We start from the raw sequence: 8,079 nt of genomic DNA on the forward strand, positions 1-8,079 counted from the left end.
ACTTTACTTACACAGTAGCTACCGAAAACCTAAATTCTTACGATTTTCAGCCTCCCATAGGTAGCTGCTAAGCTTCCACTCCTAGTTACCTTATCACCAGTAGTTAATTACATTTGCCCCGAGAGAGAAACTGTGGTGTCTCCCACTCTTAGTCTTATCTATCACCATGCAATTCATTGAAACATCTATCTGGCCATTAAAAATTAAATATTCCACGGACGAGGCGTGTCCACACTGCAGGTACTGGTAGGTTCGCCAGGTCGGGTCCTGTCTCGGGTCTCCTCCGCGCTGTGACCCGGCTGATCCACACTGACGATCAGGGACCTGACGCCTCGAAGTCCCAACTCGCGAGTGTTGCAGATCTTTCCCTCATAATTCTGTAATTATTTTGCATTTCTTAATAAAAGAATTATTTTTCTTTCTGCATTTTCATTGTTTTTTCTTGATCGCTCTACACATTTACCTGTAGTTAACTTTACACTCTCAGCTAAGGTTCAAATATCATTTTTACCTGTAGTTACTTTTCACCATTTGTTCTTCTTCAAGGTTCACTTTAACATTCTGGGGGTGAATGTGACCCCCTTTTTACCCCCACCAGAGTTAATTACCAGTCCCCCTTCAAAGAACAAAAGGCACAATACCACTACTGGAACAATACACAAATAACCTGCCCCACATATGACGACGTTTCGGTCCGACTTGTCCCGTGTGACTAGTTAATGGCTCAAGTCGGACAGAAACGTTGCTTACGTACATTTCTCACGTACAAAAAATCCCACATTCTTGTCCCAAGTGAACATTAAACCCATCACTACCCTGAGGGTAAGTGTTTGGTTTAATGTTGATGGCAAGAAACTTTAGAATATAATTCCGTCAAGGATCCTTTGGAATATTTATACTATTTCTGAAAGGATAATTCCAAACCATAGCAAAAGAGTCTATAAGATTATCTATTTATACTAATATTTAATAAAAATGAATATGCAAAGTATAGAATTTAATCCTGGCTACTGTTGAGAGTAATTTGTCATAAAACTACGTTTGTGCGTTAATCTTTCTTATTTCTGTTTACATAATAATAATAATAATAATAATAATAATAATAATAATAATAATAATAATAATAATAATAATAATAATAATAATAATAATAATAATAATAATAATAATATTTCTATCTTCAAGTACATGTACAGTATATACAGACCTAGATGACATCAGTGACGTACTACTATATATAGAAAGCCCCTTGTTATGCACAGCATTTCGGGGGAAATTAGGTCAGTTTTGTCCCCAGGATGCGACCCACACCAGTCGACTAACACTCGGGTATCTATTTTACTGCTAAGTGAACAGGGACAACAGATACCTTAAGGAAACACGCCCGAATATCACATTATTAACTTTAAATACTTTTTTAATGTTCCTGCTTTGTTTAATTACCTGCCATCAGTATTCACAGAGCTTTTACATATTTCCTTCGCTCTACGAAAGATCAGATTGCGTGCTGTTAATGCTATATTCGTACTGTTTTACTAATGTCGTTTTCTGTATCGAAACAAACTGAATTTTGTCTCTGATGGATATGACGTGTTGCGTTACCCAGTGTCTGAAGCTCTTAGTGAAGACTAGACACGGTGGAGGTTCATCAAGGTGGAGAGCTCTGTGGAGGTTCATCAAGGTGGAGAGCTCTGTGGAGGTTCATCAAGGTGGAGAGCTCTGTGGAGGTTCATCAAGGTGGAGAGCTCTGTGGAGGTTCATCAAGGTGGAGAGCTCTGTGGAGGTTCATCAAGGTGGAGAGCTCTGTGGAGGTTCATCAAGGTGGAGAGCTCTGTGGAGGTTCATCAAGGTGGAGAGCTCTGTGGAGGTTCATCAAGGTGGAGAGCTCTGTGGAGGTTCATCAAGGTGGAGAGCTCTGTGGAGGTTCATCAAGGTGGAGAGCTCTGTGGAGGTTCATCAAGGTAGAGAGCTCTGTGGAGGTTCATCAAGGTGGAGAGCTCTGTGGAGGTTCATCAAGGTGGAGAGCTCTGTGGAGGTTCATCAAGGTGGAGAGCTCTGTGGAGGTTCATCAAGGTGGAGAGCTCTGTGGAGGTTCATCAAGGTGGAGAGCTCTGTGGAGGTTCATCAAGGTGGAGAGCTCTGTGGAGGTTCATCAAGGTGGAGAGCTCTGTGGAGGTTCATCAAGGTGGAGAGCTCTGTGGAGGTTCATCAAGGTGGAGAGCTCTGTGGAGGTTCATCAAGGTGGAGAGCTCTGTGGAGGTTCATCAAGGTGGAGAGCTCTGTGGAGGTTCATCAAGGTGGAGAGCTCTGTGGAGGTTCATCAAGGTGGAGAGCTCTGTGGAGGTTCATCAAGGTGGAGAGCTCTGTGAAGGTTCATCAAGGTGGAGAGCTCTGTGAAGGTTCATCAAGGTGGAGAGCTCTGTGGAGGTTCATCAAGGTGGAGAGCTCTGTGGAGGTTCATCAAGGTGGAGAGCTCTGTGGAGGTTCATCAAGGTGGAGAGCTCTGTGGAGGTTCATCAAGGTAGAGAGCTCTGTGAAGGTTCATCAAGGTAGAGAGCTCTGTGAAGGTTCATCAAGGTGGAGAGCTCTGTGAAGGTTCATCAAGGTGGAGAGCTCTGTGAAGGTTCATCAAGGTAGAGAGCTCTGTGAAGGTTCATCAAGGTGGAGAGCTCTGTGGAGGTTCATCAAGGTAGAGAGCTCTGTGGAGGTTCATCAAGGTAGAGAGCTCTGTGGAGGTTCATCAAGGTGGAGAGCTCTGTGAAGGTTCATCAAGGTGGAGAGCTCTGTGGAGGTTCATCAAGGTGGAGAGCTCTGTGGAGGTTCATCAAGGTGGAGAGCTCTGTGGAGGTTCATCAAGGTGGAGAGCTCTGTGGAGGTTCATCAAGGTAGAGAGCTCTGTGAAGGTTCATCAAGGTAGAGAGCTCTGTGAAGGTTCATCAAGGTGGAGAGCTCTGTGAAGGTTCATCAAGGTGGAGAGCTCTGTGAAGGTTCATCAAGGTAGAGAGCTCTGTGAAGGTTCATCAAGGTAGAGAGCTCTGTGGAGGTTCATCAAGGTGGAGAGCTCTGTGAAGGTTCATCAAGGTACAGAGCTCTGTGAAGGTTAACATGAACTGACCTGGAGTTGAGGTGGCGCGAGCTGACCTTGCCATCCACTCGAATTATTATTATTATTATTACAATCATAACCAAGCGCTAAACCCACAAGGGTCATGCAGCGCTAAGCATCCACTCGAAGTGTTATGAGCGATATTAGTGCAGTATCCATTATTTTGTTCTTCTGCGACGCTTGACAGGTACAATGATGATAATCTAAGCTTTTATTTAGGCTCTGTATATATAGCATACATGTGACATGTAAGAGAACAACAACAACAACAACAATAATAATAATAATAACAATAATAATAATAATAATAATAATAATAATAATAATAATAATAATAATAATAATAATAATAATAATAATAATAATAATAATAATAATAATGATAATAATAATAATAATAATAATAATAATAATAATAATAATAATAATAATAATCTTTATTTCTACGTGTACAAGCATTTCGGACAAATTAGGTCAATTTTGTCCCCAGGATGCGACCCACACCAGTCAACTAACACCCAGGTACCTATTTTACTGATAGGTGAACATGGACAGCAGGTGTCTTAAGCAAACACATCCTAATGTTTCCACCCGTACCGGGGATCGACTCACGGACTACAGTTTGTCAGCTGGCAATCTAGCTACGAGACAAGGCTTACAAAGGACAACTTTTTCCCTGTAAAGAAAGCCAATTTGATTCCTCTTGGAACGAAGTGTTTCTCTGTATACTTGTCGTACCAGTAATCAGGATCTTGCATAGCAATACTGTCAGTTTATCAAGCTGAAGTTCGTATATCAGCATCCAGTCTTTAATTCGTGAGATAGATTGAAATCACTCTGATGGTGTCAAGTGGAGTGAGAAATGTCAGTTTTTTCGTAGTTGTCAGACTTTCTATGTTGTCAAAGAGTCCTGATGGCTTGAAAATCTGTTCACTACTCCGTCTCATCCTGATGAGTGTGTAGTCACAGTGGTGGCCCATGCTAACTACCTTATGGTGTATAGAAATATACCTAATTGGATTAATCTTATTGTAGCAAGCTGGCCCAGTGGTTTACGCACTGGCCTGGAGTTCTGCGACTCATTCGCCATGATTTCAAATGCGTTCCGTGTTTTTTTTTTTTTTCAAGTGTGTAGTCTTATTCTCTAAAGTACTGGAGGAAATCAGGTTTAATCTGAGAAAGAGGAGGGTAACTCTAATTCTTTGGATCAGCTCTTCACAAACATTAACATATTCATCTTTAAAAGCGTCCAGTGCTGGTAATTATCTTAGTTATTGGCCGGTCTAGTGCTGGTGATTATGGTACGTATGTATAAAGTGTAATAAACACTTATCAATGCTCAATAATAACCCACATGGAGACAATAACTCAGAAGACTAATTATTCTGTATATTTCGACGTCCTTCTGGGATCCTCTTCAGAAGGGGATTGTAATATACAAACCAATTAATCTTCTGAGGTTATTATTGAGCACGGTATGTATGTTTTATTCGGCGTCCCAGTGCTATGAATTCCACCTGTGCCATGGTTCGTTTTTTCAGTGTTTTTATCTGTTTGGTTAGCTCTGGTATTTCCTGTTCTGTTCCTTTTTGCTCCCTCCCATCTTCTTCACCCCTGCTGGAACCGAACCTTAAAGCTGCCGTATTGTCTGTAACCTCAAGGAGTGTTTGACGTTCTCCTCATCACCTTACTGAAGTCTCCAAGGTGAGGTTAACACATTTCATTGTCCTCATGTGTGAAACACATCCCGTGTGATATGAGAATGCAGGGACACCACGACTAGCTTTTGTATCCCCCATGTAACTCATACATAATAGGGTAGTTGTACCCTGTGAATGTTCCCATTATGTAACTATCATACAGAATGGGGGTAGCCACTTGTTTCGGGAGGAAGGGGATAGGGGGGATCTCCAACAATTTAACTGTCCAAGAGAATAAGGTATACACACTGCAGGTGTTCCCACCATGAACATCTGCAGTCTATTATCGCACCAGGAGTGATACTCGCGTAAATTTTTTACGTTTTCATGGTGACTCTTAGCGACCGCGTTGCCAAACATACCGCAGCTATTTTTTTAAATTTTATTAGTTTATTCCTGGTTAAATATATATATATATATATTACTGGATTATGCAACCTAACCTAATCGAGAAATCTAATTTAAATTTAAGAAACTTGCATTTGTGAGCCTAAAGGCGTGTTAAGGAAATGACGTGGGGAACTGCGTATGAAAAGGAACGTAACAGAACGAGGACAGGTTGTACCTTCGTATGAATTACGGTAGCTGCGTACTTCGCGTCTATGAAATTTTATCCATTGGAGAAAAATATCCGTGGCAATATTTTTCATAGAATTTTCCATTAAATCATTTTCACCAGGTCGGCGCTTGTGGCTTTTCTTTCAGTTCTCCAGGATAGTCGTGGCTATAGGATTTTTGTCTTAACGAGTACATTACTTTTACCCCTCTAGATGGCACTACAGTGCCGGCAATCACTTTCAAAGCTATAGTGCTCTGTTTTAGTTTATTCATATATTTCTTGTTGTGTGGGTCTCTGCATGTCTTTCCTTTTGTTGTTCCCGTGTTTCCAAATCCGCATATTTCCCTGGCATAGAATCTACATATATTGTGGGGAGCACTTGTGTTTGTGGCCAGTGTTGCATGGTGTTACATAGCCTGTGGTGTTGGGGATGTAGATGATGTTGGTGTGAGATGGCTGGTAGTGTTGCTGTTGTTGGAGGGGAAAGGTGTGGCTGGTATTGGTAATGTGAGATGGCTGGTACCGTTGTTGGTGTTATCTGTTAATATCTAAGTAATCAACGTCGCCTTGGCCAGGTCTCAGACCAGGCTTCCTCAGTTGGTAAGGGAGCATTACAGGAATAAGAACCATTAGGAAACAGAAGGGTAAAAAAAAAATTATGTGTGTGCTGAACATAGGCAGAAGTTTGTAAGATTGGTCTGCCATTTTACATATGAGACGAGAAAACCCAGGAATCCTCCCAGGCTTTTGTTGCACTCTCAGAAAGTAGGATGGTACAATCTCCCAGGATGGTTACTGTCTACCAAACTACTGCCTGCTTATGTCGGTAGCGTGAGATGGCTGATGCAGATGATTTCTAGCAGTGTGCAATGGCTGGTGGTGCAAATGGTGTTCTGGGGTGCTAAGTCTTGTGTGGCTGGTACAGTGTGGTGGTGTACTTGGTGTTGTGTGTTACTGTGAAATCAGATATACAGGCATTACTGCGTGATCAGATATATTACTGTGACATCAGGTATATTACTGTGACATCAGGTATACGAGTATTACTGTGATATCAGGTATACTACTGTGGCATCAAGTGTATCAGCCTTACACTCAAGAGCGAACTGCGTTGTTTCCAAAGACATCATCTAATTTTAGGGTTCTAAGGGGAGGAGAGGAGAGGACATGAGCGAGGCCACATCAACACTGGGCACAGAGCCACCATTGTATAGATTCTGAAGGCAGGGGAGACCAAGGTTTTTTTTTCCAATAGTGTGGCACATGACTAGAAGTTCATGTGTGTGTGTGTGTGTGTGTGTGTGTGTGTGTGTGTGTGTGTGTGTGTGTGTGTGTACTCACCTATTTGTGGTTGTAGGGGTTGAGTCGCATCTCCTGTGTTGTAGTTACTAGTTGTCAAAGGCACTTGTCAATGGACACTTGACTTGTGTGTGTGCCCTCTCCCTGCTCCAGGAGCCTTATCGTACCTCATCTTCAAGCTATGTGTATGTGTGTATATGAGGAGGGGGGATGGGGTGGGGGGTTTCACATGCAGTTTTAATTGATGACAAGGATGAAATGTGGCCTTTTATAGTAATAAAAGGATTTATACCAGTAATAAAAACGTTAAAAAATGGTATTTTAATCAACTTTTTTAAACAAAAGTCAACAACAGTCCACGTGTTAGCCAAATAGGTAAAAAAAATCATTTGGACTATAATCCACCATTAGGTGGGCCATTTTTGACCAAGGGGCCAAGAATCTCTTGGTAAACTTGTACAGTAATAAGTAGGCTATCTAGGCCTGTATAGGCTCAAACAAACACTGCTAAGGCTTGGAATATGTACAGCTAGTTGGGCTATGCTCAAGAAGGTAAAGACGATATTACAACCCAGGCGTCCCAAAGGCCTGTTATCCTGGGTGTAAAGGAAGCAAAATAAACACAGCAGAAAAACTTTTTGACTTGTATTATCCTTCACCAATTTAGAACAGAAGTATGTACACTATATACACTATGTACAACAATAGGTATTAGTGCACTCCACGGTAAGCAAGGCAGAATAGAAGCCAGTAGAGAGCAGACCGTGCTTCAACGAGCTCTAGAATGGGAATGACAAGGGCAGACAGGCGAGTGGTACCTACAACACCTCTGCGATTGCCAAAGCCATCTTCTCATTGGCTGGAACCTGGGTACTGATTGAACGACGGGGCCCCATCATCAACCCTTAGTACCTGGTTCGCTGGTTGGGGAAGATAGCCTTACAATGAGGGTGTGTACAAGCGCCGAATAAAGGTTACGTAGTCTTTGCATGCCACAGACGAATTAGTGAAATAATTATAAAGAGTGTCATAGCTCCTGGTCCCGCCTCTTCACTGATCGCTACTAGGTCCTCTCTCTCCCTGTTCCATGAGCTTTATCAAACCTCGTCTTAAAACTATGTATGGTTCCTGCCTCCACTAATTATTGTATAGGCCCCTGGCTGCCTTCGAGAGGGAGCTGGACAGATACTTAAAGTCGATGCCGGATCAGCCGGGAATGGGGAGTACCAGGGATGCTGAGTGCTAGGGATACTGAGTGCTAGGGATGCTGAGTGCTAGGAATGCTGAGTGCTAGGGATGCTGAGTACCAGGGATGCTGAGTACAAGGGATGCTGAGTGCTAGGGATGCTGACTACCAGGGATGCTGAGTACAAGGGATGCTGAGTGCTAGGAATGCTAAGTGCTAGGAATGCTAA

This window comes from Cherax quadricarinatus, chromosome 10 (genome assembly GCF_038502225.1).
Source record: "Cherax quadricarinatus isolate ZL_2023a chromosome 10, ASM3850222v1, whole genome shotgun sequence".
Classification (NCBI taxonomy): domain Eukaryota; kingdom Metazoa; phylum Arthropoda; class Malacostraca; order Decapoda; family Parastacidae; genus Cherax; species Cherax quadricarinatus.